Below are 22179 nucleotides of genomic sequence, written 5' to 3'. Positions count from 1 at the left end.
TACATTTATGCCCAAAACAGAAGTTTGTCGAGCTATAAAAGCCAAAAATTGAAATGTATATTCTATGAACCATGGCACTGAAAACTACACATATTTCTATAACAACTTATTGAGAAGTCCAAAAGCAAATCAACCCTCATGTGCACAGCCGGGAATAGGTCCAACTGTGTAAACATCTTTATAAAAATAAAAAAGGGTTACCTACTGGTGTAATTAAGCCTTGAACAGAGCAGTCAAAATGGATAAACTCTGGTAATACAAAGGATTCACAACAAAAGAGTGCTTGCGTCACCACACCTTTCAGGGTAATAGCAACCATTCTTAACAATAAATAACTTATATTATTTAAGTTGTTCTGAGTATTTGTAAACAATGCAGCAAAAGCATTGCTTTTAGAGAAAGCACCTAGAGGTCAGAAGTTGGGGAGGTCAGCCTTGTGATTGATGAAGTAGGTGCTTACAAGGGGCAGCAAAAAGAAAAGCACTTCACACCATGGCCAGTTGAGAACAAGTGTGAAATCTTCCTAGTAATACAAATAAAAAGTGGTTACTTCAGGGCCAAGAGATGTTCCCAAATTTGGTGAAGACAATGCTTCTTGCACACGAGAAACAGCAGAAATGCACACAGCAACAAAACTACCTTTCAGTCACGAGAAGCAGCAAATTAAAACAGATCAGCTGAAGGAACACAGGCAGTCGACTTGCCGGAGCCAGAAGAAATGAATGGATACTGTGAGAGACTCTCAGTAGTTACAGAAAAGGTAACAGACCAGCCGAAGTCAAGTAATGAGTGTGGGCTTCAGTTGGGGGCTGGCAGCAGACAGCATTACAGTCACTTACCTGCTCTAAAACGAGGAAAGAATGCGCAAGTAGCATGGAGCACCTCCTCCCCAACGCAGGCGTCCTTAGCCCCAGTTAGTAGATACAGGCCCTAATTTACAAAGTACATTTTAAAACGCTTTTGTAAATCTAGCCCACAGTTAGTTTTGCTATGAGTACGCCAATGGACTAAACGGATATTAAACTAAAGGCACGTGGCCGTATTTTACGAAACTCCCTCAGGTACTTTTGATCTTTCCCTACTCTATCAATGGGTTTGTTTTATACAATACAGGGAAATGGGGATTTAGCCTTCGAGGCACTCAGCTAGAGTCTGTCTTCTTGCTTTCATGCCCAAATCTTACATTCCCTCTCACTGTTTGCTGGTCTACTCATTACTCTCCTCCTTCTGACTCCTCGCCCCTTCTTACTCCAGCTTCTATTACTTTTTCCTCTATCTCTTCCACCCCACACTCACCTCCACCCTTTGATGTTGCCACAGTACTCCTGACGCCTCCACACTACTGCTCTCTCCTCCACACTACTTCATTCACTTCTAAACACTTCACCTTCAACCCTTACACTATCTTACCTGACCATACTTTGTTATTCTTCCACACCCACATGAACTGCAGTTATACTTGCACTCACGAACACTTTACCTGTTCAAAGAATCTTCACTACTGTCCTATCCAGCATCCTTTCACTGGCTGAGGTTTTGGTCTGCGCCTTCGATCTCCTCGGATCTCACCTGAACAACCCACACCTTCCTGCTTGCTGGAGGCTTCTAATCCCACTTCCTGTCTAATGATTGGTATTCTGTCCCTACCACTTAAACCCCATGTTCCCTGTCTGGGAGGACTTCCAAATGATAGTCTTGGAATGGCAGGTTAAGCCCCAACCCTTTTCTCACCATGGGAACGCTAACAATAATGGCGGCCTGTATTGTACATTGCTCCAGTTCATGTTAGGGGGGGCCCTTCCAGGCTCCCACTAAGGTAAGTGAAGTTCCATTTGGGGTTACCATCCCCTTTCAAGTCTCTCAGTCTTGTGGTCCCATGGGGGACTCCTCTCAGTGTGTCTTAGGGCTGCAATGTGCTATGTGATTGACGCATAGCCGCATATGGGCCCCCCTCTCCGGTCTTCGCTTTTTGGGCACAGGTGACAGCTGGAGGTTGTGCACATCCACAAATATCGTGGGAGGCACTTCCTTGAGAAGATGTTACAGTGCACATAGCACAACAAACAGAAGGGCAGTTGGAGGAAGGCTGTGGCACAGCTGCAACCATAAGAGGACAGTATCCGATATGAATGTGTAGCTATGAATTGAAGTGATATGGTGGGCACAATACAATGCCTAAGCAAAGTGTGAACTCAGTGACGGCTGGCCCTTAACTTTGGTTCTTCACACAAGTTCTCTATTAATTAGCTAAAAAATATTGTAATGTTAACTTAAAATATGCAAATGATCCCAGTCCCAGACACTATTCATGCTACACAGCGGATTGTGCTCTATTCTTTTAAGTGCCTTAGAGACAACACTAGGAGGAGCAGGATGAATGGATGGACTGCGATATATAGGTTGGTGAGCTTTGAGATCGATCATTCAATGCCTTGTTTTTTTGTTGGGGTGACCATATCCAGAGGGCTTGGACAGATTGGTAAAATGTGTCTGCAACCATGGTATGCGCCAGTTGAAATTAATCAACGTGCTGCATTTTGTCTGTGCGCATATAGAACATTGGCCACAGAGACTATGGCCTGTTGGTTTTGAGGTGGACCAAAGGACTGCTTGTATATTGTCCTCTTTGGTGGGTAAGAATTAATCAAGTGTCCCTCAGGTTCTTACGGCGCTTAATAGGGAATCTCAGATTTTCAATGGTTACTAGTGCCACATTTAAAATTGGCCATAATCTCTTGATTTCACATTTAATCTTATTCACCAATGGAGAGTAACTAAACACTGCTGTCATCTGTTCAAAAGATGTCCCCTCTCTTCTGTCTTGTGGGAGAGTATCTCGGGTTACATTTCTAGCCCTTTTTCGCACCTGCCGAAGGATTTTTTTGGGTTAACCCCACGCTTGCAACTGATGTGTGAGGTTATCAAAATATTGTAAACTGGAACAATTCCTCTGGTACCAGAGGAATTGTCCAAACGGTAGGTTTGGATGGAAACTCTGAAATTGAAGTAAAGAATTCTTATCTGTTGTTTTTTGGTAAACAGATGTCATCAAACCCCCTTCCTTTGCTGTAAGTCGAGGAAGTGAATATTTATTTTACTGCAATTGCATGTGAATTTAAGGAACCCATTTTGCTAGTTCAACTATGTTGAAAACTCACAGTTTCTGCTCATTCCCCTAAAAAAATCATTAGTGCACCTGGCACGGGTTTTGATGTTATTCAGAAAAGGGTTATTATCGGCATACACCGTCACCTTTTGAAATTCAGCGACATAGAGGCTTGCCAGACTCGGCAAAAGTAGCATCCATGACCAAACCCGATATTTGCTCATAAAATTCACTTTGGAACATGAAATGTTTTGTCAAAGCAATTTCAGCCAGTAGCATGATGTAAACCACTGGGATCCCGACAGGTGGATTAATTTTTCCTCAGGTCCTGACAACCACCAGTAGTGTCTCTTCCTGGGGTATTCTCGTGTACAGTGACTCGATATCAAGTGTCACTAAGAACTGCGTCTCTGGCTCAAGTGGCATGTCCTGGGCCAGTCTAAGTATAGCCGTCGCATCCTTAACATATGATTGTGTTTTTTGAGACCACACTTGTGAGGAAAGAATTCACAAACTGGGACAGGGGTTCCAGAGTTGAACCTATTCCAGATACTATGGGTTGTCCCGGCGGTGGCGAAATCCCCTTATTCATTTTGGGTAAGGAATAAAATGCTGGGGTACGTGGATGGGCAGGTCTCAGGAACTCTACCTCTTTATGGTCGACTTAACGCCTCTTCAATTATGGGATTGATCAACTTTTTGTCGCACGGTAAACGCCTATAACTTAGATGATCATTATGTAGGGACTGCGCCATTGTTCGGTAATTCATCGTATCCATCATTATAATGGCTCCCCTTTGTCTGCTGGCTTGATAATGATTTCCTTAACAATACAATTATGGAACTGTGGGCCACTGCTCACGGCTTGTGGCCATGGCCTGTGGCCACAAACCCTGAGGCATGGGGCTATACAGATGTTTACACCCCACAAAGCAAACAATAGTGCAGATTCAGTGTGGCCTGCAGCCTGGACCTCTAGAGACTATAGCCCAATTGTCAGACTGTCGCCTCTGTCCTCGCCACTGGCCACACTGCCGGAGCCACAAAAGTCAGCCATGTTTTGCCTGCCCCAAAAGTCAGCCCACAGTAAACATTGGCCATGGCCTGTAGCCTGGCCCAGTGGCCACTATTCCTCAATAATGGGACCATGGGCCACTGTTCATGGCTTATGGCCATGACCGGTGGCCACAATTCCTGGGACATAGGCTTCAGCCATGTGGCAGGCCCTGCTAGCCATCAGGAGTAGACAATGGGCATTGCTGGAGGCCAGGCCCAGTGATCACTTTAACCCCAACAGCCAGTCCCCTGGTGGCCATGGCCAGAGGAGGGATTGTCCATAGGCCATGCCTCAGACACCAAAGTTATATCTTCATTTCTTTGACTAAGTTTTGGTAGTGAAACGGTGTGGATTAACATCAAATTTGCAAAAGGCTTGCTTTCAGGACATGACAGAAGCTCTAGGCACAGGAAACATGTTTTTCTCATTCAAGTTCATCTGAAAAAATCTGACCCCTCGCCCCCTCCACGAACTGCAGCAAACTTTACAAGAAAATTCAGTCAGGTCTATAATTATATTGCAAAGTTTCATGTGGGTTCGTCAGAGCGCTGCATGAAATAGGCTATAATGAAAATGTTTACTCTCTGTAGGGACAACTTGACTCCTAGACCAGAGTCACATTTCCCCCCCATAATTTTGGGACATTCCAAGACAACGCAGATCATCACTTTTTTGAATGCCGCGCTTAGAGGCTGGTCTCCGGCATGTACGGAAATATAAAAGCTAAATTGTGTGTAATATATGACACACACTTCACACCATCACTGGTTGTCACAGTGGCAAAGAGAGTGGCTTAGGTGTACTAATTATTGATGGAAATTATGATAACCATTGGTCAAAGATTTGGTGGGACAGCAGGTAGTATCATTGAATCCAAACCATTTATTTCTGTAATCCCCTCATTTGTAAGATAAAGTAGGCTATAATGTATATGTTGCTTACAAGAACTCCAAACATGGGTAGAGAGAGAAAAGATCCTTGACCGTTTCCAATGTGGATTTAGAAGCGGATATTCTACTACACACAATTTGGTAGTAATGGACATTCTCTGTAACAAAGCCAGAACATCAGGTAATCCACAATTATACGCCTTGTTCATAGACTTCAAGTCCGCCTTTGACCTAGTCCCCAGGAAATTACTATGGGCCAAACTCGAAAAATTGGGATGTCCCAAAGAAATACTATATTATCTCAAATTATTGCACCACAATACCACAGTCTCCCTGAAGTTGGACGCTAAAGGGAATATGACTAATAAGATCAATCAAAACTGTGGTGTGAAACAAGGATGCGTTACGGCACCAATATTGTATAACCTGTTTGTTCACGATATACCTAAAATACTATCATTGGAAAATATCTGCCCCCCTAAGATTGGACCCTCCCATTGTGTGGTGCTAGCATATGCGGACGACTTAGTCATCTTGGACCATACCATTAGCGGCATGCGAAGATCAGCTGAGGCATTATGGTCCTATACTCAATCAAATGGGCTGGCTATTAATCTGAATAAAACACAGATGGTAATGTTCAGTTCTAAGAAGACAGCAAGAATCGGTCTAAACATATTTGGGACGGAAATCAAATATACCCCATACTACAGATACCTGGGTGTCGAGGTTGAGCCCAAGGGGCAATATACCATCTGCAAACAAATCAGAATCACAAGAGCTGCCCAAGTCACAGCACTTATTTATCGTTTTTCTACATCCTATTGTGGTTACACCATCTGGGCAGCACGCCAACTCTACCTTCAGGTCTTAACACCGATGATAATCTATGGCCTTGAGGCACTACAATTGATAGACCTTGACTGGCTTCAAATCCTCGAAGGAACATTTTGGAAAAAAATACTCGGTCTCCCGGGCTGTATCCCAATGGCCATCCTTAGATTAGAGCTCGGCCTTATTTCCTGGAAGTCTCTTGTACTCAGGAAAAGAGCTGAACTATATCTAAAAGCAACACCGGATACAGCCAATTTATTGTTAGCAGCGATTCACTGCGAAATTAACAAAGTGTCTTCATATTCTATTATGAAAAAGAATATTATCAACTACCTCGAAGCTATTGGCTGGACACAAAAACAACAAGTGGTCTCCACTCCTTTGCTGAGAGCGCTAGCCAAGAAATCTGAATTACATGATTGGATCAGCAATTTTGCGCATTTGGAAGATCTGAAGCACTACAAATTTGTGCAATTCATGAATTACACTATTAAAAAACCATTACCATACCTGAATCTATGCCCTTCACCACGGCTACGTCGATTCATTCTTCTGCTAAGGATCCATCAGCTACCTGTACTGGCCATAAGTGGGATTAAGAACAATCTCCCCCTACCTGAACGTTACTGCAGGCTGTGCAAGGACAAAACGGAATCTGAAACGGGCAAACATGTCCTTACTAGATGTGTCGCTATGGCAAAGGTCTATACAATATTTTATACAGACTTTGTCCATAACTTGGAATATGTTGGCAGTAACGAATTCTGGCACAGAGCCGTTAATGCAAAGGGAAAAGGAATGAAATTATACATTGCTATGTATAATGTTTGGACGATTGCTGAGAAATCATTGGGCATAAACATATAGCAAATGCCAACTCGGGGATGTCCTCTTTGGGAACGTTACTCTTAGGAAAAAGGAAAAAAAAAAAAAAACTAATATTCATTCATTGGTGGATTTATGGATCCTTTTCTGCTAATCTGTGCCTTTTATGTTATTATTTTCTCTATTTATTCAATATGTTAGTATTTATTTTTAATGATTAATTGTTGTCCAAATGTAATTTCTTACGTCATGTGAAAAGCTTATAATAAGCTGTAACACATTAGTAATAAATTAAATTAAATAATGTATATGTTGCTTAATGTAGTGACTACTTTACTCCTAGTCCAGAGTTCCTTTCCCCCTCCATACTTTTGGGACATTCTATCCTATGCAACGGACCAGGGCATTTTTCTGTAGTACCAAAACATTGCTTGTTTTTTTTTAGTTTTGCACGCAGGGCATAGCGCATGTGCTACCATGGCCATTACTCCCCATGCTGCACCGGGAGGATAGCTCAGGGGCAACGTGCTCGCCTTGGAAACAAGACGACACAGAGCAACACAAGTTCGATCCACGGATCCGCACTTAGAAACCTCTGGGTAATAAGCGCAGTATGTGGGATATATTTACCCACTCAGCTGTACTCCCTTCCATAACCAAGCTGCACTTCAGCAGAAGCAGCAAAATGGCTGCGCTGGCTCCTGTGTGCACTATTGCCTGACACCAAAACAGCGTTTTTCAGCCACAAAAAGATGGCTGCACCATCTTGCCAAGCACATATTGGGCTGGATGGAACAAGGGGGCACACTGAGAAAGCCTGCCAGTGTGTTCTTACATGTATAAAAGAAGGGGAGTGAAAAAGCAGCGCTGCTTTGCTGCAAGCCCAAAGTTCCCATTGAAAAAGGGAAATATTTGCATTTAAAAATGATGCCGCTTTGATTCTCTTTTTCCTCTGTTACTCATCACAAAACCTCTATTAATGAGACCTTGCCATGCCCCTCCACATTCACATTGTGCTCTAAACAGACAAGAGCAGTATTCCTGAATGTCAGGCTGTTGTTCAGATCTGAAGAAATCAAAAGAAGCTGTACTTCAGCTACAAAGGTAACATTTTACTTTTTGGCTACAAAATGTCAAGATCAATGCGTCAAAAAGGCCCTGGCTCTCTGGGCCCATGTCAATTTCAGTGCATCTGTGTTTTAACCCATTGCTGCTTACAAGAAGCTAACTATGGCTAAAAACCAGTGTGGAAATGCAGAAGGAAGAGAAAAAACGAATTTGCAAGGAAATGTCAGCAGTCACCACACGTTTAAAATGCACTTTTGCAAACTAAGACAAATACTTGTTTAAAGGTTGGATAAGGCCCTGCCCTTATCTAGCAATGTGAAGGGGTTTTGTGCTGTGAAACAGATATGGGAGATCTTATTCAGCATGCTTTATTCTGATTTATAACAAAAATAAATAAAATAAGGAATTAAATTGCATTTGCTACATGGGAAAAATCAGCCCCAAAAAGGTTTCTGCTTGGGGTTTGAAAGCAACAGAAGGCCCCTGTTACGCTCACCTGATATCCCCGGGGGCATCTGGAAGGCTCAGAGATCTGGAACCCTGGATGCGTAGTTACCCAGTGCTAAATAATGAATCTGCAATTACAGAAGGGACGATTTGTGATAACTGTCTCTAATAGGTGACTCTCCCGCCTCCCTCTGACCGATTCCCTTCCCACTGGGTTCTTTTCTCATCTTAGTTATTTGTAGGGTGAGCTTTCCGTCCTGCGTTTCTTGTGCAGGGGCGCTTGACGTTTGTTGGCAAGCTGCCCCAGTTGCTTCACTGGTGCAGTACGCCTTCCTTGGGCCCAGGCCTGCTGTGACCCCTAATCTACTGGTAGGCAGGGAGGTTTGTTAATTGTAAGACTTTGTTCTGTTTATGGGGGGAATTCGTCAATGTCTTTATCTCCTTTTCAGGTGCACAGGTCTTGATGCTGGCGTGCCGGATGGGGAGGCACGTTTTCTAGGTAAGAGAAAGCGTGAAGCGCAGCGCCTTTATTGTCTTTTAAAGCTAACCTGTGTTTTCTTCTTCTCCTACTCACAGGCCACTGTGGTGCTGCAAGTGGATGTGAGCGCGATGAAAAACAGGCCCCCGGAATCTGTTAAGGTAAGTACAGCGCTGTGCGGTGAGGTTGTTTAATATTGAAAGCGAACCTGAATATGTCTCTTTTCCTTTGCAGATGTTGCTGTGGTGCTCCGGATGGAAGCGTGGCGTAGCGTGATGGAATTCAGGTAAGACTGATGGAATTCGATGTTTTGGAAGCACGCATTCTAATATTGTTTTTTCCTTTCTCGTTATTGCAGGTCGCAATGCTCGAACAGCAGCTGTGGTAGCGGTTCGCCGGAAGTCCTTAACCTAGTACTAACAGGTGAGTGATGTTTCTTTTTCTCTCGGTTTCCACAGATTGCAGCCCAGTTGAGATGCTGAGTGCTGGATGGTGTTTTCTCAATAAAGACAGAATAATCTTTTTCTTGTTCTTGCAGGATTACTGGAAGATGCTGAAGACCAGGCACTGGACACGGTGAGAGTCACGCTGCGGGTTGCAGAATAACTCGAAGCGTGTTCTGCAGTCAAGGTGTGGTTTATATAGCCCAGGGAAAGTAGTTCCAGACCTGCCAGACCCAAAATACTAGACCGCATGGCTTGGCTCTTAGAACTAGACTGTGTGGGTGCTTCCATGTTGGATTTAAAGGCCCATGTACATAAATGGGACCTAGTTTGAACAGCCCTTCCTTCCTACATATGAGCCAAAGGCGCCAGGACTGGCTCCAGGAGCCTTTTGCAGTGGTTTTAAAGCCCTCAGGGTTCTGGTAGGAGCCTGCTTGTGGTACAACTGATTATGCCTAATGGTAATCCATATACACGTGTAAAGTTATAGAATTTTAGGTCAAATATTTCATAGTACAAATGCCTAAAAATTATGAGAAGGGCGAAACAATGTCTCACAAACTGGACTGGCATGTCCATGTAATTTGTTAAAAGGCCCCAACTGTACTGGATTTTAGCTAAAGTAACTTTGGGAGGCTCTGGACATTGTAAAACGCACATCATAAATCTGACATCATGCCCTTGAAACCCAAACAGCTGAGAGGAAGGCGGTAACTATCAGCCCTGACCAATACAGTTGTTTAGAGGCGTGCTTAGCTAAGCGTGCCCTACCGTATAATTCTATGATGTCGCCATGCACTATAAAAAGGGTGGCTGACAGAACTCTGGACATAGACTCTTTCCTGAATTTCCTGCGCCTCCGTTCCTGATCTTCTCCATTCATCTTGCCAGATTCTAGATCCCACTGCAAAGCCAAAGCATAGCTGATTCCAGATTCCACTGCTGTAACGCTCACCTGGTATCCACGGGGACATCACTCAGCCTGTTCTGACCTCTTACGACCTCGAACCCTTCCCTGGAGTCTACTCGACTGGAGACTGGGCCTTGTTTTCTGGGAAAGTGTGCTCTCCGTCCTGCTTTCAGCGCAGAGGCGCGTTGATTGATGCAGGCTTGTTGCTGCCTAGTTACTTCACTGGCAAGAGTCTGACGGTTAAGTATAATGAGTCTTTTGAACAGTTCTCCAACTTCGTTCCTTTCCTTCCTTAGATGATGGCCGGCGTCCGGGGATGGCGACGTGCTGCTCAGATGAGTAGCGCTGAAGGTGAGTGAGAGCGCGATCCGACCCTTTCGTATTTGTATTGAACTGAGTTCTTTTTCTGTGTCTTTTAGGTGTCGCAACGTTTTCAGCGTGGATGCCGGTTATGAAGAAGAAATGCGGTGAGTAAGCGCAGTATGCAGCGCCTCTAGATGTTTCCACGCTAACCTAGAGTGTCTTTTCCCTCTTGCAGATGGATGAGAAGTACCGAAGACAAAGTTCCCCCAGAGCGGCTGGGATTCAGGTAAGCGTTTGAAGCTCGTACGGTCTTTAAAAATAAGCGAAGATTTGCTGAATGCTTACTAATGCCTTTTTTCTGTTCTTTTCCCTTAGGAAGCGGCGTGCCGGGATGGGAATGACACCGCCGAAGATGCCCGCAGAACAGAAGGAGCGATGAATGATGGGCAGAAGCGCCGCAAGGTAAGGCTGCTCCTAACGGTGTTCTTGTTCTTGCAGGAGCTGAGCGCAGAAGAAAGATGCAGGCCTACTGGAGACCGATCCGAACATGGCGAGTGTCACGCTGCAGGTGCAGAAAATACAAAGCATGTTTCTCAGCCTGGGCGTGGCTTAAATAGTCTCTGGGTATCCCAGGTGTCTCTGGGCTGAACCACACTCAAAAGACTAGACTGCACATGCAGTTCTGAGAACCGAAATATGTGGGGGCATCCATCTTGTTCCCATCAATGCACTACAAGTCCAATCCCCGATGTTATCCTCTGGGAGTGAGTGAGTCTGGTGCCACAAGCGCCAAGTCTGACTCCAAGTAGGTCTTTGGAGGGATGGAGAGGCCCTTGAGGGCCATGTAGGTGATTGTGGCCTGGCTCCAGCTTGACATCTTGGAGGGCTGGGGACAAGAGGGGCAGGAATCGTGACAACTGCAAAGCCAAAGCATAGCTGATTCCAGATTCCACTGAAAGGCCAAAGCATAGCTGATCCTATCCCAGCAAGGCCAAAGCATTGCTGATCATCCCAGCAAGGCCTCAATCCAGAGATCCCACTAAAACAAATTCCAATAACCAAAGGGAAAAGCTGTGGTATTCTTTTGGGAAGCATCCGGAGACCAGCCTGGCTTTTTGCCCACTAACTGCATGCCCGCTGCAACCTTGCCATCCAGCTGTCCTGATTATCCGGTGACCCGACAGGTCTAAACAGTCCCAGCTGTTGTTCTGCTAGGAGAGTCCGCCGCTACCTGGTGACCAGAGCCCTGGAGTCCAGAACCCAGTTGACTGTGCCTAATCCCAAAGTTAAGAGCGGACTGAGAGTATCCCCCCATCCCATAACACATAGTCTACCCCATCTTGACTTTTGTCATTGTGCAACTCTCTAAAGAACCCTATCCTTACCCCGATAACTGGTATAGACTGTTCCAATTTTCTGTGCACCCTGTTCTTGTTTCCTAGTGTTAGCTCAACTCTTTTATTCACCTCATCTTGTAACTCATTAGTGATATTTGGAGTAATTTAAATTAATTCCTACATAGATCAGAACCCGGAGGGAAAATGTTGACGTCGCAAATCAATCTTTGAACGTACCATGGCTTTCTTTAACAATATAGTCTAAATAATTTAGGTTAAGTAAAATTTGCCTTTCATTTTTAAACCGATTTTCTCTTTTTCACTGCTCCATTTCCCTAAAAACGAACCTTATTCTACCTTCCAAATCTCCTTCAATTCACAGGCTATAGGCCTCCTTTCACTTCTGTATTGTCCCTGTGCAGTGCATCTATCATCCTGCCCAAAACCGCATTCCGATTAAATATTTTTCACAGTTTTTTGAAAAAAACGTTTTGGCATTTAAAACTGCAAACTAGAAAAAATGCAACTTTTCCATGTGTGGATTCGGCTGCACTGGGTTTTGAATTTCAATCTTTTTTGGGAACTGTATGCTTTTGTGATACCTTACCTTATGGTTGATAGTGAGATAACATCCCGAATACTGTGATAAAACATATGTATATCATTATTTAAACCCACATATAATTATTTATCAAAATCCGAGTGTCATTTTAGGCCTTTGCAAAGGTTTTTTTTGCTTCTTATCCCCGACTACCTGCTGCTTCTTTCTATCCACTCAGACTTCGATTATGAATTGAGGGAACATTGCAGGGGGAAACCTTAACTTGGGTGCTATCTATCCTAATTCAAAAAGTGTTCCTATTCATTTGTGCTTTGGATATTAGAAGGTTAACCAAGTGCATTGCTTTCATTTCCATTGTCATTATCACCCCATTGGTGATTGCTGCCCAATATTAAAATGTGTGGGATTCTTGTGAATTTTAAAAATAAATAAATATTGTATTTTCATCAACGGGCCTGTTTCATGGTCCATTGTGACCCTGGGTATTTGTAAAAGGGGGTGTGAAACGGGTCAGCACCGGCTCAATTTGAATTAGTTGAAATTAAAGAAAAAGCATTCCTATTGAGCACCACATCCCAGGCTAAGACCAAGTGTGCTGGTCCAGTGTCTGATGCCCGATTGGAATCCTTAAAGGCATGGTCTAGTAAAACATTTTATTTAAAAAATAGATAGGCAACATAAAAAAAAAAAAATACTAGCATTCTCTTTTTTAAAACTTCCTATGTAAAATTTTGAGCTATTCAAGCTCAAAATTCGCAAAAGCAAGCACATGGGCACATCCATTTTGTGAAATGGATGCCCTCCTGTGCTGGCTTTTGCTTTTGCGGCACTAATGAAGGAAAAGCCAGCCAGCTGTAGTAAACAAAAGCTACCGCTGGGTGGCTTTCCCTTCATTCCTGCTGTACGCGGAGGACGGGAACAGGAGACCAGAGCAGGAGAGCTGCAGCTGAATCTCGGTAAGTGCCATTTATTTTATTTTTTAAAAATAAGCACTAGCTGCGTTTTTCTTTTCTAAGTTTTCTGGGCTGGAGGAGCCCTGAAAACTTAGAAATAAAACCGCAGCATTAAAAACGTATTTATGTTTGCGGTCGCTTTTGAAGCGACTCGGAGGAGGAGCCTGAGAAACTCGGAAAGAAAAACCGCAGCGTTTTTGTGTTTCTGCCTGCTGTGGCTATCACTTTGGGTCTCCGGTGCTCCCAGGGGAGCACCGGAGACCCAAAGTGAAAGCCACAGCAGGCAGAAACACAACGCGGTTGTGTTTACATGCCGCGTAGTGTTTCTGCCTACAGCTGATTTCCCATTTGGGGCTCTCGGACAGCCCCAAATGGGAAATGCTAAATGCTGCATTGTTTCTGCCTGCATCTGCTTTCCCATTTGGGGCTCTCGGGCTCCCCGTGGGGAGCCCGAGAGTCCCAAATGGGAAAGTAGATCCAGGCAGAAACAACGTGGTTGTTTTCCGCAATGCTGCGTTGTGTTTCTGGCTGAATCTGCTTTCCCATTTGGGGCTCTCGGGCTTCCCGCAGGGAGCCCGAGAGCCCAAATGGGAAAGCAGATTCAGCCAGAAACACAACGCGGTTGTGTTGGAAAACGCTGCGGTTTGTCTTTCTGAGTTTCTCAGGCTCCTCCGAGCCGGAGGAGCCTGAGAAACTTGGAAAGAAAAACCGCAGCGTTTTCCAACACAATAACGTTGTATTTATGTTTGTGGTCGCTTCAAAAGCGACCGCAAACATAAATACAACGTTTTTAAAGCTGCGGTTTTATTTCTAAGTTTTCCGGGCTCCTCCAGCCCAGAAAACTTAGAAAAGAAAACGCAGCTAGTGCTTATTTTTTTTTTTTAAAATAAATAGCACTTACCGAGATTCAGCTGCAGCTTTCCTGCTCTGGTCTCCGGTCCCCGTCCTCCGCGTACAGCACTAATGAAGGGAAAGCCACCCAGCGGTAGCTTTTGTTTACTAGAGCTGGCTGGCTTTTCCTTTATTAGTGCCGCAAAAGCAAAAGCCAGCAGAGGAGGGCATCCATTTCACAAAATGGATGCGCCCATGTGCTTGCTTTTGCGAATTTTGAGCTTGAATAGCTCAAAATTTTACATAGGAAGTTTTAAAAAAGAGAATGCTAGTATTTTTTTTTATGTTGCCTATCTATTTTCTAAATAACATTTTTTACTAGACCATGCCTTTAACAGTTATAAATAACCAATAATATCATATCATACCCATCACCTTGCGCCTTTCAGTCCTTTTCCAACCATCTAGGTTGGTTCGTAACTAATAGCTAAGTGACATTTCAAGGCGCAGTTGTGCAGGCAGATGGAGAAAAGAGAACTATAGACTATGAGCACAGTAGTCACTACAGTAAGTAACTTATTCCTACATTCTGCCCCCTTTACTCCATACTTTCGGGAGGATTACCAAGCATTCCTTCATGGGGGATGTAGGTGGATGGTTCTATTTTCACTCACAGCTGAAAAGGTTTCTGAGGCCTGTTTGTCCAAATGGAGCATCTGCTCTCGAGGTCATATCAAGGCAAAGTGTCTGCAAAGAGCAGAAGGGGAAGCCTAATTTGCTGCCTTGGCAATGGAGTCCTATAAAACATGTCTTTGGAAGACGACTATAGCCACATTGGCTCTCACAAGGTGGGCGTGGAGCCCTTTTCGGATTAGGTAACCCCTGGGTCGATTAGCTCTCTAGGATGTATAAGACGACCCATCATGAGATGGTGGCCTTGGACGCATGAGAATCTTCATTGGTATTCAGTTCAGTTTTAACAGTTTATTTGGATCAAAAGTCCACAGACCAAAACTCACAGACAAATCTGCACAGTCCAATGTAAAAACACAATACAATGCACATAAATAATCTTGCGATACACACATTTAAAAATACACAGTCCATACTGATGCCATGCAGTGTCCAAAGACGTAAAACGAGCATCCGTGTAACGTCTGACATCTGGATTGGAGAGAAAACATTAGCTTAGCGAGGGGGCAATTTCTGTTAAAGTGTTTACAATGCGCTTCCTTCAATTCCATGCCTTCCTCAGATATTCTGACATGCCCGAACCAACAGTTGATGGTTCTGCACACAGCAAGAACAAAAGTGATGGACAATGAGTGAAATTTGCTTCACTCAGAAGTGGGGTAATAGTTTGTTTCCTGAGGTCATAATAGCGAAAGCAAAAGAAGACAAAACGTAGAAAGTCTTCCTTCACACCCACACAACCCAGACAAGCCACAATCTGCTCCTTCCTCTGCCATCTCGGCATAATATCCCTCAGCAGGAGCAGGTTTAGGCGTGCCCTAGAAAGTACCCATCGGTCAGTTATTTATCGCTATGCATAAAATATGGGGGAATACTATCTAATTTTGAAATGGATAGATGGAGTCTGTTGGATTGCAGCACAATGCCAATGGATTCGCATTTTGTTGCGATAAGCAAGCGGAAGGCCCTCTTCTATGCACTCCTCTCTGCTAGTGTTAAAATTTGGGCCGGGCATTGTAGAGACAGGGCATTGACCACAGTCAGATAGGCGTTTCAACCATAATATTTTATTGCCAATGGCAACTCTGCAGCAGCAGTCTAATAATGTCATGGGTCAAGGTGGCTCTCGGATTTGACCAAAATCCCCAGCCAATGCAAAAAGGGGGCTTCATACCAATCGTCACCTATGTGTGTGATACCCAGTTCAATATGCACGGCATAGTTGGGGGCTGAGCTGGGGAGGCCCAACCATTTTTTCAAAAAATAATTCTCTGACTTCAATGGCCATTGCGTTGTCAGTCCCCCACAAGGTGCCCCATTGTTATTCACAGCCTTTGTTTGTGCACAATACACTTCCATGAGACTTAGTGGTTTACCCCTGGCACATTTTCAAAAATCTTGCAATACCCCAATGCCCGTTTCATTTTTGTACTTTGTCTCTGAACATGGGCCAACCCTCTCCAGTTGTCTAAGAAACAGATGCCTAAATAATCTAACTTTCTTACCCTGGAAATAACAGGCCCATTGCGAATCAGGGAAAATTTTAACTGTTTTCCCTCTCCAAGCACTACATGCCATCACTGCAGATTGGTTCGTACTTATGGTGAGTTTTAGCTCTATCGTAAAGTCAGTGTAAGCATTAATCAGCTTTAGTAGGGCTATTGATGTCCGGGCAATAAGCATGATGTCATCAGCATATGCGAGCAAGATTAATGCTTTTTACCGACCCACAGGAAGTCTAATTTTGGTGTTCACTAGTACTCTAAACAGGCCATTTATGTAGAGAGTGAATAGGACTGGCGCAAGCACACAGCCCTGACAAACTCTCATGGCCACCTCACAATATTCAGTGCATTCACCCTGTTCCCCAAAACAGACACAGGCCATGGTGTCTTCATGGAGCAATTGAAGGATCTGCAAAAGCTCAGGTGGACAGCCCATGGACCAGAGCACCCACCAGAGGGAAGCTCGGTCCACCTTGTCAAATGTGGTGTTCAGGTCCAGCTCCCCCCTCCCATAGACAGAGGAGGCCCTTACCAGATAGAGGTTCAGGGCCTGAACCCGGGTTCCCAAGCCAGGTCTAAAGCCATATTGGACCTCTGAAAGCACCTCCCTTCTGGTTGAGATCCAGTCCTCGATGTGCTGCAAAATTACCTGGCCAAAGACCTTGAAGGAGGTGTCCAGCAATTAAATTGGCCTGTAAGCAAGAGGACTTCCAGGATCACCCTTTTTAAAGATGGGGTGAATAATGGCTTTTCTCCAGGACTGCGGGTAGGGGCCTGAGGCCAGATAAGAATTAAAGCAGGTTGCCAACACAGGAACTCAGAGGTTCATCTCGACTTTATATAAATCGGCAGGGACTGCAACGCTCCCCATCCCCAAACCCACAGGCCTGTTCACAATATAGAGTAGAGAGATGATTGCGCCATTATTTGGGTGCAACCTTATTTTCCCTGTGGGTCTTAACTCATTTGTATTGGGAGCCTCCCGCAACAAACTCCAAAAATGTCTTGGAGCCCCTTGCGGAGGCAGCCATCAATAGGTCCTCCCATGCTTTAATTTCCAGTTGAGCTTTTCTGTATTCTACATACCCTTTATAATCAGCCCTTGCCTTGACAATGTCCCCCCCTAGAACTTTTCCCATTTCTAATAGTCCTTTATAGGTTGTTCTGTGCAGCCCATCAAACCAGCTGACCAGCCTACTGTGTGTTACCTTGAACTCATACTGAAAACAGTCCGTCATGGCCTTCCAGAGATCCTTTGACCAGGTATGAATCTGATCGGAGGAAGTCTCTTCATCAAGAATGGACAACATTTAGCACTGGGATACTATAGGGTCGCACCCTGCCCATTTTATTTGTCGTTTACAGTGTTGGTTTATTGCACATTGACCCAGTTGATGGGGAGAAGCCCCATGGACTTGGAAGACCCCCTGTTTTAAGACCAATTCAAGCGGGAAGAGTTCACTGAAAATGCCATGCACGACTCAGAAATACACTATGAGGTTCCAGTGTTGAACGTGCATGAGGAAATAGTCAATGGTCGACGAGCCATTAGTTTTAATAAATGTGAAATTGCCTGGTACCAGTGCTTCAGATAAGATTTTGAGGCAGGGGTATTTTACTCACTGTTTTTAAACTTTGAGGGTAAATGTGATTTTAAGAGTAAAAATGACTGTTCTCCTTTGCAAGAGAGTAAAATATATGTGACATCCAGCCGACATGTGGAAAAACTGCTTTCTGCATTGTGACAGAATACACCTTTCATTATTTCTCTAAGGTCTGGCCATTTGATTTCTGGTGTATATATTGCAATGTTGAAAATACAAAAAACTAGCCAATTACATAGTAAAGCAATCATGAATTGTATTGTGTGTTTTGTGGTTCTATAGCACAATTGTCTTTTGATGTTTAATGAAAGTCCTCGTTTCCTGGAGCTATTACTACCCAATGGTATGCCCATGTTATGATACAACAGTGCAGAGATGCAAGGACTCAATGCTAAATTCTATATCTAATCTCATGGTTTAATGGTTATTTATATAGTGCTTTTGGCAAAACGCTGTACATAGAACATATTTATCACAATTATCACCAAACCGAAGTCGGTACTCCTTTATCGACCTTGAAAGGATGAAAGGCTCAATTGGCCTTGCCTGGATTCGAATCTGCAACCTACAGATAACGCACAGATCACAGCAACGAGTGCTCAACCGGCTGAGCCATCTTGTTGGCCAACATCATTCAGAGGTTGGTTAATTGATTATTGACTGAAGTATAATAATCACAGTGCCTAGATGTTGGACGAAGGAACAAGTTACTTACCTGTAACTGTTGTTCTCCAGCATGGGTCTGGCATGGATTCACATGCTCATGAATATTCCCCGTCGTCAGGCTGGGAATCCTCGGTAAAGAAAAAACCAGTATCAGTTTCGTTTCTGATCTGTCTTTCGTAGTAATAACCAATCACTGGTCTCTGCGTCATACTGACCACAGCCAATGACTGCCCTCTACCTAAGCACCGCCTCTGGCAGCCATCTTCAGATTTGGAAGCACGTGAAGTGGCAGTATGACCAAGTGAAGAGCCGCAGAGGGGTAGGCGGGAGGGTTCGCATGTGAATCCATGCCAGACCCATGCTGGAGAACAACAGTTACAGGTAAGTAACTTGTTCCTTCTCCAGCATGGGGTCTGGCATGGATTCACATGCTCATGAATAAAGAATACATAGCAGTACACACATGCACAACCACGGGAGGTGGCAAAGGCTCAACATTAAGCATCACATCAACTCAACATTAAGCATCTTACCTCCTCACCAGGCTCACCTCAGGCGAACAGGTTGCGCAGCACTGCTTGGCCGACCCTGGACTCCTCCCTGGAATCCCGGTCAACGCAGTAGAATTTCATGAAGGTGTGCGTCGACCTCCACGTAGCAGCCCTGCATATGTCCAGCAGGGGCACACCAGATAGGAACGCCGTGGTAGCTGCGATCGCTCTGGTGGAATGGGCTCTCGGACGGCCAGGCAGCGGTCGGTTTGCCAACCGGTGACAGTACATGATACAGCCGGAGAGCCATCTGGAGATGGAAGCCTTCGAGAGAGCCTTCCCCTGATTGACAGGTCCAAAGTTCACAAAGAGTTGTGACGTCTTCCGAAACCCCTTCGTGCGGTCCACGTAGAACTTCAGCGCTCTAGCTACATCCAGCGAGTGCAAAGTCCTCTCAGCCGGCGACGAAGGCGACGGGAAGAACACAGGTAACACCAAGGGTTCGTTGAGATGGAAGTCCGACGGTACCTTGGGCATGAAGGAGGGGTGCGTCCTGAGCACTACCCTCGTGTCGTGGAAAGTCAAGTACGGGGCCTTGCAGGAAAGGGCCTGGATCTCTCCCACTCGTCGTGCGGAGGTGATGGCCACAAGAAAAGCTGTTTTCCACGATAGAAACTTCAACGGGGCCGAGTGCAGAGGCTCGAACGGAGGTCCCATGAGCTTGGTCAGCACCACGTTGAGCTCCCACGCCGGGGCCGGAGCCTTCACCGGCGGGAACGATCTGAACAGTCCCTTCATGAACTCTTTCACCAGACGATGAGACCACAAGGACGTCCGCCCCGTGGTTCTGGTGTATCGGGAGATCGCAGCAAGATGAATCTTGATGGACGCGTGTGCCAAACCAGCTTTGGCCAGCGTCAGCAGGTACGGCAGTACTTGGGGAGCCGTAATCCGTAGAGGGTTAATCTTCTGTGCATGGCACCAGACAGAGAACCTCTTCCATTTGTGTCCGTAGCATTTAAGAGTCGAGGACGCCCTGGCCTTTGCAAGAACCTCTCTGCAATCGGCCGGTATGTCGTATCCTCCAAACTCTAGCGCTGCAGGAGCCAGGCCTGCAAGTTCAGCGACTTCGGGTCGTGGTGGAGGATGGCGCCTCCTTCCCTGGAGAGTAGATCCGCGTCCGCCGGCAGCTTGATCGGCGGGGACGCTGACAAGTCCAGAAGGTCCGGGAACCATATCTGCCTCGGCCACGCAGGTGCGACGAGGATCATCCTGCACCGTGACCTCTTGAGCTGGTTGACGAGCCGGATTAGCAGAGGCAAGGGAGGGAACGCGTAGAGGAACAGGCCCTCCCAGGGGAACGAGAAAGCATCGCCCATGCTCCTCGTCTGGGGAAACCTGCTGGCGAACCTCCGGCACTTGGTGTTCGTCGCCGTCGCGAACAGGTCGATCTGGGGTGTGCCCCACCGTCGGAAGAGGCGATCCACCAGATCCTGCCGTAGTTCCCACTCGTGGCACGAGCGCAGCTCCCTGCTGAGTGAGTCGGCGATGGTGTTTTTTATCCCTGCCAGATGAAACGGCACCAGAAAAATCCCTTGGGCGACGGCCCAATGCCACAGGTCCTGCGCCTCCTTGGACAGCGCTGGGGACCTGGTTCCGCCCTGTTTCCTGATGTAAAACATGGTGGTGGTGTTGTCGGTGAAGATCCTCACCACCTTGCCCTTGAGGGACGGAAGGAAGGACCTGAGGGCCCAAAACACTGCACGGAGCTCCAGGACGTTGATATGCAGGGACTTCTCCGTCGGGAGCCAGAGTCCCCTCGCGTGCAGATTTTCGGTGTGCGCTCCCCACCCTTCCAGGGAGGCATCCGTGGTCACAGTCTCCTGGTGGGCTGGGGTCTGGAAGTCCATGCCCGCCGTCAGATGCGCGCGGGTGCCCCACCACCGTATCGCTCGTCGGAAACTCTCGTCGAGCTTGATCCTTTCCTCGAAGCTGCCCGTCGTCTGGATCCAGCGCGCATCCAGGAATTCTTCCAACGGGCGCATCCGGAGCCTGCACATGGGAATGAGGTAGATGCAGGAAGACATCATCCCGAGGAGGGACTTGATGGATCTCACTTTGGCCGCGTCGGCCACCAACATCCGTTGCACCTTGCCCAAGATGGTCCTGGTCCTCTCCTCCGACGGGGAGGCCAGAAGGGACACTGTGTCGAGCCTCGCTCCCAGAAACAGTGCGACTTGCGCGGGCACCAGGTGGGATTTGGCGTAGTTCACGGAGAATCCCAGGTCCGTGAGGAGTTGGACGGTCCTTGCCGTGTGGACCACGGCGAGCTCCTTCGTCTTGGCGCGGATGAGCCAGTCGTCCAGGTAGGGGTAGACGTGAATCCCCTCGCGGCGCAGCTGCGCCGCCACCGGTGCGAGGCACTTGGTGAATACCCTGGGTGCCGACCGTAGTCCGAAGGGAAGGGCTTTGAACTGGTAATGACGCCCTTGGACCACGAACCTGAGGAATTTTCGGTGCCCCTTTAGGATGGGAATGTGGAAGTAGGCATCCTCCAAATCCAACGACGATAGGAAGTCTCCTTCCTCCAGTTGACCCAGGACGTGCTGGAGGGTGACCATCCGGAACTTCTGCGCCTTGATGAACTTGTTCAGCCGTCGCAGGTCCAGGATGGGGCGCCATCCTCCCGTCTTCTTCTTCACGAGGAAGTATCGCGAGTAGACTCCGGAGCCCCGAAGCCTCTTTGGGACGAGTTCGATGGCGCCCTTTCTGAGCATCGCCTTTACCTCCAGGAGAAGTTGAGGGACGTGAAGTTCTTTCCTGGCCACGGGGGGGACGCGCGGGCACCTTCTTTGAAACTCGAGCGCGTGGCCCCGGGCCAGGGCGTCCAGGACCCAACGGTCGGTGGAGATGGACTCCCACACGCTGACGAAGCCCGCCAGCCGGCCTCCCACCGGGGTGCTTCGGTGGGGGCCCGACCCCACGGCCGGTTCAATCCTGCTTGGACGCGGCCTTGCCGCCTTGACCTCCTTGGCGACGACGGCGGGGTCCGCTAGACTTGCCTCGTCCTCTGTAGGCCTCTTGCGACGACGAGCGGGCCGCTTGACGGTAGGAAGCGAAACCGCCGCCGGAACCTTTGGAGGCGCCCTTGCCTCCGCCGCTCCGAAAGGGCGTCC

The 22179-nt window shown here is 46.5% G+C and overlaps 1 protein-coding gene across 4 annotated transcripts in view; it reads right to left on the bottom strand.

Annotated features, from left to right (window-relative positions):
* DDHD1 (DDHD domain containing 1) overlaps positions 1-22179 on the bottom strand; it is a 1509354-nt gene that overhangs the window by 956623 nt on the left and 530552 nt on the right. The gene's annotated exons all lie outside the window — the stretch shown is intronic.

This window comes from Ambystoma mexicanum, chromosome 14 (assembly GCF_040938575.1).
Source record: "Ambystoma mexicanum isolate Mex_15411 chromosome 14, UKY_AmexF1_1, whole genome shotgun sequence".
In the NCBI taxonomy this organism is placed as follows: Eukaryota; Metazoa; Chordata; class Amphibia; order Caudata; family Ambystomatidae; genus Ambystoma; species Ambystoma mexicanum.
This window is presented reverse-complemented; position numbering and strand designations above follow the sequence as displayed.